The 8,062-nt window shown below is 36.9% G+C and overlaps 1 protein-coding gene and 1 long non-coding RNA gene across 5 annotated transcripts in view; both read left to right on the top strand.

Annotated features, from left to right (window-relative positions):
* The window catches only part of LOC128660835 (uncharacterized), a 1,899-nt gene extending 251 nt beyond the window's left edge, over nt 1-1,648 (top strand). Inside the window, exons 1-2 of the long non-coding RNA XR_008402587.1 lie at nt 1-352; nt 901-1,648. The exon at nt 1-352 is cut by the window's left edge and continues 251 nt beyond it. This is a non-coding gene — a long non-coding RNA (uncharacterized LOC128660835). The remainder of the gene's footprint in view (nt 353-900) is intronic.
* The window catches only part of RNMT (RNA guanine-7 methyltransferase), a 195,932-nt gene that overhangs the window by 7,382 nt on the left and 180,488 nt on the right, over nt 1-8,062 (top strand). The window lies entirely within an intron of this gene.

Genomic DNA, 8,062 nt, shown 5'->3' with positions numbered 1-8,062 from the left:
GTATTGAGATAGGTGACATGTGAGACTTATTGTAACATTGTTACACAGACAGTCTCAGGACAACTGCAGTATTGAGATAGGTGACATGTGAAACTTATTGTAACATTGTTGCACAGACCGTCTCAGGACAACTGCAGCATTGAGAGAGGTGACATGTGAAACTTATTGTAACATTGTTACACAGACAGTCTCAGGATAACTGCAGTATTGAGATAGGTGACATGTGAGACTTATTGTAACATTGTTGCACAGACCGTCTCAGGACAACTGCAGCATTGAGAGAGGTGACATGTGAAACTTATTGTAACATTGTTACACAGACAGTCTCAGGACAACTGCAGTATTGAGATAGGTGACATGTGAAACTTATTGTAACATTGTTGCACAGACCGTCTCAGGACAACTGCAGCATTGAGATAGGTGACATGTGAAACTTATTGTAACATTGTTGCACAGACAATCTCAGTACAACTGCAGTATTGAGAGAGGTGACATGTGAGACTTATTGTTACATTGTTACACAGACCGTCTCAGGACAACTGCAGCATTGAGATAGGTGACATGTGAGACTTATTGTAACATTGTTACACAGACAGTCTCAGGATAACTGCAGTATTGAGAGAGGTGACGTGAGATTTATTGTAACATTGTTACACAGACAGTCTCAGGATAACTGCAGTATTGAGAGAGGTGACGTGAGATTTATTGTAACATTGTTGTATATACAGACAGTCTCAGGACAACTGCAGTATTGAGAGAGGTGACGTGAGATTTATTGTAACATTGTTGTATGCACAGACAGTCTCAGGACAACTGCAGTATTGAGAGAGGTGACGTGAGATTTATTGTAACATTGTTGTATACACAGACAGTCTCAGGACAACTGCAGTATTGAGATAGGTGACGTGAGATTTATTGTAACATTGTTGTATACACAGACAGTCTCAGGACAACTGCTGTATTGAGAGAGGTGACGTGTGAGATTTATTGTAACATTATTGTATACACAGACAGTCTCAGGATAACTGCAGTATTGAGAGAGGTGACATGTGGGACTTACTGTGGTATTGTTGTATACACAATCTCATGATAACTATATTATGCTGCAGGTAAATGACAGGAATAATAGGCACAATGAATAATGACTGTACATAATTATGCTTTAACAATGCTTAACTAAATATTGTATATGGTGTTTACTGTTCCTTGAATGTGTCACTTTCACTCCAATGACTACAATACAAAGTTTTATGTTTTTGTTTTTAGAGTACATTTTTATGTTTTTACACAATTTTAATAGATAAATTATTTCTACAGACTCCTACTGAACCCTGCTCCAAAGTCGTTAAAAATAAATGATAGAGTTAATAATAAAATTGAACAACAACTAAGCTATGCACGTTTTGTTTTAGAAAGACAGCGTTGTGTCAGTGCGCTGGGAGTGAGACGTTAATGTCGCACTTATATATTATTATTATCTGTTATTTTAGAGCGCCAACAGACTCTGCAGCGCTAATCCCTTTATTAGTGTTATCATTTTATAGATACATTAAACACTTTAGTTTTCATATATAACATGTTTAATTTTGTGCAGTAAAAGAACTGTCTTGTTGTCGTGAATAAAATAAAATGTTTTTCTTTATACTAATAGCTGTTTTCATGCTTTATTGATTCCATATTATGCATTTTTTTGAGGATATTTAGTTTTGTCCTGAACTATCACAATCCCCTTTAGATCCATAATACATTGAGGAGAATATCGACTATAAACAAATATGTAGAGATTCTTATAAATGCTTTATTTACATATAGTCCATTCCACTATAGACTCACTATACACAAACAAACTTCGCTTTTAAACTATAAATGGACAAATCAATTACATTACATTATTGTTTGGTTTGTGGCCTTTGTTGGGAAAAGCTGCCTTACTGCTGCTATAGTGCAATGATTTAAATGTGACTTATTAAAGAAAGAGTAAACTTTGACGATTCAGTTTTAAACAATTTTCCAATTTACTTTTATCTAATTTGCTTCATTCTTTTGGTATCATTTGGTGAAAAGCATTCGTAGATAGGCACAGGAGCATCCATTTTCTACTGGGAGCTAGCTTTTGATTGGTGGATGCCTCTTGTTATTGGCTCACCCAGTTCCCAGTAGAGCATTGCTGCTCCTTCAAGAAATTATACCAAGAGAAATAAACAAATTGCATAATAGAAGTAAATTGGAAAGTTGTTTAAAATTGTATTCTCTATCCAAATCTGAGTTTTATATCCCTTTAAATGCTAGGAACATAATCTCAAGAAACATGTAGAAGGGATTTTAACTGTGCTTAGAAAACACTCAAAACAAAGATAAAATATATGATGAACTGATCTTATAAATACAAGTGTAGAATAAAAAAAACTGTGAAACCATGCAAGGCACAACTCCATTACTTGGTAGCATAAAATTAGAGATATTACAGTGATGAGTGCATTTTGGTTTTAACAGACACAATTTTACAATAGACTTGTTTTTACAAAAAACAATTCTGTCATCACTATATCAACAGCATATGTGCATATGCTGTTTTATGCCTTATGCACACTTATTCAAACATGGCACCTTTTTAAAGACCTAGCCCTGGTGAATATTGCCCTCATTTATTTCATACAAGATACCACTGTCTCTCTGAGCAGGGTGGTGTCTGATTGCTGGTGCATGGGGTACACATAGCATATGTCATTGAAACACTAATAGCTTTTAAATACATAAATAAATACAAAGCATAATGTGGCTTAGAAATGATAATTTAGACAAAGGGCCAGATGGTACTATCAGCTGTGCGGACAGGGTTCTCAAATTGAGAACCAGTCTTCATAGCATATGGGCCGCGGACCCTGTATGTCCTGTCCGTATGTACCATTATATAATCAACCAAGTGTGTACTGCCACCCCCTTTGTGAGGGAAGGGCCTGTCAATCACCCCGAGCAAGTGTGCTCAGGGTGATTTCTCTCCGCCAACTCAGAGGTGATGGAGATTGTAAAAACCAGCGGTCACCACTTATGCTGCTTAGTACAAGGAGACCTTAAAGCCTGAAGAATTCCAGGGTTGTCTCCTCCACTTGTCTTCTATTTAATGTGTAAATGTTAGAGAGTTCTTCTACGGTCATTTCAAAGAATTCACCACTTGTAATTCATATACGCCTGAATGCTGGTCAAATGTGATATGCTTGGCATCCATATTGAAAAGGGGCAAAATAACCTGCAGTCCCTGCTGCAGCTCTCCCAACCCTTATAAAATTATTGGTTTACTGATGACCACCTGACCATGCCCTGATTTACTTACTCCCTGTCCTTCCTGCCTAAGGCAATCACAAATGGGGACAGCACTTGTTATAGGAGTGCACAGAGGAGACTTACCATGTCTCAGATCTGTTAACAGTGCAGGTACCAGCCTCACCATAAAGATAGTCCCTGAGAAATGTATATATGTGATGCACTGTTTAACTTATATTGTTAGTGTGTACTTATGCCCACCCCCCCCCAAAACCCTAATCTATCCTTTTTCATGTTGTGAAAAGCCACACATAGTTTATAGTAGCCATGGTGGTCCAGTCATTCAGATGCAAAAATAAGGTTATAGAATTTTACTGGATTACCATTTTAAATGAAAGCAGTTTTTTTTTTAAAAAGACTTTATCAGAATTTAAATAGAAATTGGAAAGAGAGGAATCTGTAAATGTTTGAAATTTAATAGGGAATGTTAGTTTAGTAAAAAGTTATCATTCTGTACTACACCACCACTGAAATACCTATTTTATAACTCCTTTCAGTTACTATGAGAGATGGGACAATAAACCGCTGTAAATGCGTCACATAAAAATTAAAGGGATAGGAAAGTCAAAATTAAGCTTGCATGATTTAGATAGACCATATAATTTTAAGACACTTTTAAATTCACTTCTATTTTCAAATGTGCTTAATTCTCTTCATATCCCTAGTTTGAAAAAGAATATGCACATATCCTACACTAGTGGGAGCTAGTTGCTGATTGGTGCCTGCACACATTTGTCTCTTGTGATTGGCTAACTAGATGTGTTCAGCTAGCTGCTAGTAGTGCAATGCTGTTCTAAATCCCATCTGAACACTTTGGGCAACATGTTTTGCAGTATGTGATTTAGCTAGGCTTACCATAATGTTTAGAGGTGAAACTGGGACCACCTGGTGTGGTGCCCGTGGGGGTGTGGTCAAGGGGGCGTGGCTATTACCGGTCCTTTTAAAGTAGTAGCTTTTATATGTGTAATGTTTTGTGGATACTCTACCCTTCCTCAGTCAAACAAGTGAATCACACAGTTTAAATAGACCATAACACCACCCGCTAGTGAAAGACACCATTACGTTGTCATGGCAACCCATACACAACATGAGCAAATAAATCATTCATCTAAATCTCAGATTCTAAATAATGCCAAACATCAAGCATAATTATCAATTTCATAAAATAGTGAAAAGCGTATACATCACACAATTTAATATCTGCAGTGTAATATGTGTTTTATGTGTCTAATTAAGGAATAGAACTGGATACTGATAAGGCAAAAATACAACATTGAATGAAATAAGTAAAAAAGAAACACATACCTGCTAAACCTGTTTAAGAGGCTACTCTATACCATAATGCAGGAAGATTACAGCCAAAATGCTATTCTGCATGAAGTAAAGCAAGATCCACGCCAAAAATCCTGCCTGTCTGCACTTCCTAGTCATACTCATATGATTCCCCTAAAGATGTATCACTGGTGATGTCACCAGGGGTCGAGGGGGAGTGTTAAATTCTTAGAAAAATAAACCAAGTAGCCCTACAATATTAAAAACCCCTATGCTGCTCACTCAGCCTGTATTACTAAATGTAAACTTTGAAGGACATAGACTCTAAGCTAAGCAGGGCTGTATGTAACAACGTACCAGCATCCAACTATGCTGGAGAGTCATAGTGCAGTCATTTTGAATAATGTATCCGGGTTTCAGGCGGTCTTAAACCCGGATACATGATTTGAAACCCAGAGGTGACAACCCTACTGGGACAGAATGAACAACTGGGTGGGACACTGGGACAGCGCCTCTAAACAGGGACAATCCCAGTAAAAGTGGGACTCTGGTAAACCTAGATTTAGCTCTGTCCCTGTGTAAAGTCTGTCAATGTGAGCGGACTAATTCCCATTCCTATATAGGACCTGATCTCTAGTGGACAAAATACCTATTAGCAGTATAGAATTAAGCTTTATTACTGTGAGCGGTCTAATTCCCATCCCTATAAAGGACCTGACCATTAGTTGGCAAAATGTGCATTATCAGTATTAGATCAAGTTCTCTCACTGTAAACATTCTAGTTCCCATCCCTATATAGGACCTGACCCCTAGGGGGCAAATATATCCATTAGCAGTATGCGATTTAATTCCCATCCCTATACAGGACCTGACCACTATGGGGCAAAATGTCCATTAGCAGTATTAGATCTCGTTCTGTCACTGTAAATATTCTAGTTCTCATCCCTATACAAGACATGACCACTAGGAGCAAAATGAACTTTAGCAGTATGGGATCTAGCACTGTCACTGTAAGCGGTCTAATTCCCATCCCTATACAGGACCTGACCACCTTGGGGCAAAATGTCCTTTAGCAGTATGTGTTCTAGCTCTGTCACTTTGAACAGTTTATTCCACATCACTATACAGGACATGACCACTAGGGGGCAGAAATGTCCTTTTGCAGAATGGGATCTAGCTCTGTCACTGTGAGTGGTCTAATTCCCATCCCTATACAGGACCTGACCACTAGAGGGCAAAATGTCCTTTAGCAGTATGGTATTTAGCATTTTCACACTGAGTGAGCTAAATCACATACTCATAAAGGTCAATGTCCTTTGGGATGGAAACTAGTCACAACCCTCCATACAACATGTGGATGAAAAGCATTTCAACATCGCTCAGCTATCTCATGTCAAGCTGCTAAGCATCATGGAACTTGTAGTACAGATCGGTTTCTGGAAAAGATTTCCTATGACCATTTTACTTATGCAGCAAAACTGTGTCACATACAAGAAATGAACATGTTTGGCTTATACACCTAGTACTTCTGTGTTACTTTGGAATGTTTAAATGACCCGTGGGTTTGGTGATTAATTGTATATATTTTATATTTTGTAAGTTCCCACGGGAACAGGGCCCTCAATTCCCCCTGTATTTGTTTTGTTAAACTTTTGTGTCTTCTATATTGTATTGTACTGTACTTTTATCTTTGTACCCATGGACAGCGCTGCGGAATCTGTTGGCGCTTTATAAATAAAGAATAATAATAATAATATATTTTATCATTTCGCTAGCACGGAACTATTGTCCATAGTTACGCCAAAAAAATGTCTTCCTGGGATATGTAGTTTTGAACTTTAGAAAAAATGAAATTTAATTCTCTTATCAAACTTCACCCCCTTGGTATACTTTGTTGAAAAGCATACCTAAATATGAGGTACTGGAAACTAATTATTGATTGGTGGTTACAAATACTTGTCACTGACTCATTATATGTGTTCAGCTAGCTCATTGTTGCACATTGCAACTCTGGAGCTGATTTTATGTGTTAAACTCCCATAATGATATGCAAGCAATTGTTCAATAATACAACTCCCAACACATTAGAGCATTTTGTTTTTTCACTTTTATGTTCCTTTTATTTTGAATTATCAAAGTGAAGCTAATTTTCAAGCTTTCAAGAGAGACTGAAGGCTAAATTTAAATAAAACACATTTTCTAGAGTTAAAGAATGTTAAAGTGATTGTAAACTGTATGAATTAAAGCCCAGTATCAAATAATACTCTTAAAAACATGGGCACTTTAGTTCATTAAAGTTTACAATGATGCTTATTTTTTAAAATACATTTGCTTTATGGTAAACATAACACTGATCCTCTGCCCGGATCTCCTGCTTTCATTAGCAAATCAATAACAAATCCGTCTTCCTATAATCGTTGTGTGCCCCACGAGCTGGACGCCAAAGGGGGCACACAACGATTGGAGAAAGTTGGATTTGTCATCGATTTGCTAAAGAAAGCAGGAAATGCGGTCGGAGGATCGGCGTTATGTTTACCATAAAGCAAATGTAAGTATTTAAAAAAAATAAGCATCATTGTAAACTTTAATGAATTAAAGTACCCCTGTTTTTAAGAGTATTATTTGATACTGGGCTTTAATTTGTTTAAGTTTACAATCACTTTAAGGTAGATTAAGAGAAAATGTAATATATAGTTTGCTTTGCATTAGAGGTGAAACTAAGGTGCACTGGGTTTCGGGCTAATTTTTAAAAGACTGCATGTACATCATTGTCCATTACTCTCAACACTTTGCATCCTTTACATACATATATACTGTACATACATTTACAGACATGTAAATATATTATATGGGGCGGAACTATCATTAGTGCAGCGGTACCGGTGCCCAAGTGATGGGCCGGGCCATAGCAACCAGTCTATACATAATCGTGGTCATTATGTGTGTATAGATATTTAGCAGAATGATACAGTTCAGCGTGTTCACTATTATTGTATAGATATTCAATCATTATACGAAAATAGCATATTCATTGCAGTATAAATACTCATCATTTATACAAAGCAGTGTACTTATCAGGGTATAGTGTATAGAAAATCACAGCATTATTAAATACTGTGTGGTCACTGCTAGTTTATAAATACTCAGTATAATTATACAGTGCAGTATGCTCATTATGAGTGTGTGGGGAGACAGAAATGTATTTTTGGCACCAGGGTCCTGAGTTGAGTAGATCCACTACTGTATATTATGTTTATAAATATGTATTTATGTAGTGTGTAAATCTATATACTTGTCTATATTTTTAAGCCCAAATGGTCAACCATCTGTGTGTTTCTAAAAATACTGAGGATAGTGAATGTCCATTTTGCACCAATTAAAATATTGTTCCAGCTCCCACAACTCGTATCAAGGCTCACTGCTGAACTGCTGGATCGGACAATTCCAATAGCTAGTTAGCTTGAAAGGA

The sequence above is a fragment of the Bombina bombina genome, chromosome 5 (genome assembly GCF_027579735.1).
Source record: "Bombina bombina isolate aBomBom1 chromosome 5, aBomBom1.pri, whole genome shotgun sequence".
Classification (NCBI taxonomy): domain Eukaryota; kingdom Metazoa; phylum Chordata; class Amphibia; order Anura; family Bombinatoridae; genus Bombina; species Bombina bombina.
The sequence above is the reverse complement of the archived record's forward strand: the minus strand, read 5'-3'. Positions and strand labels throughout refer to the sequence as shown.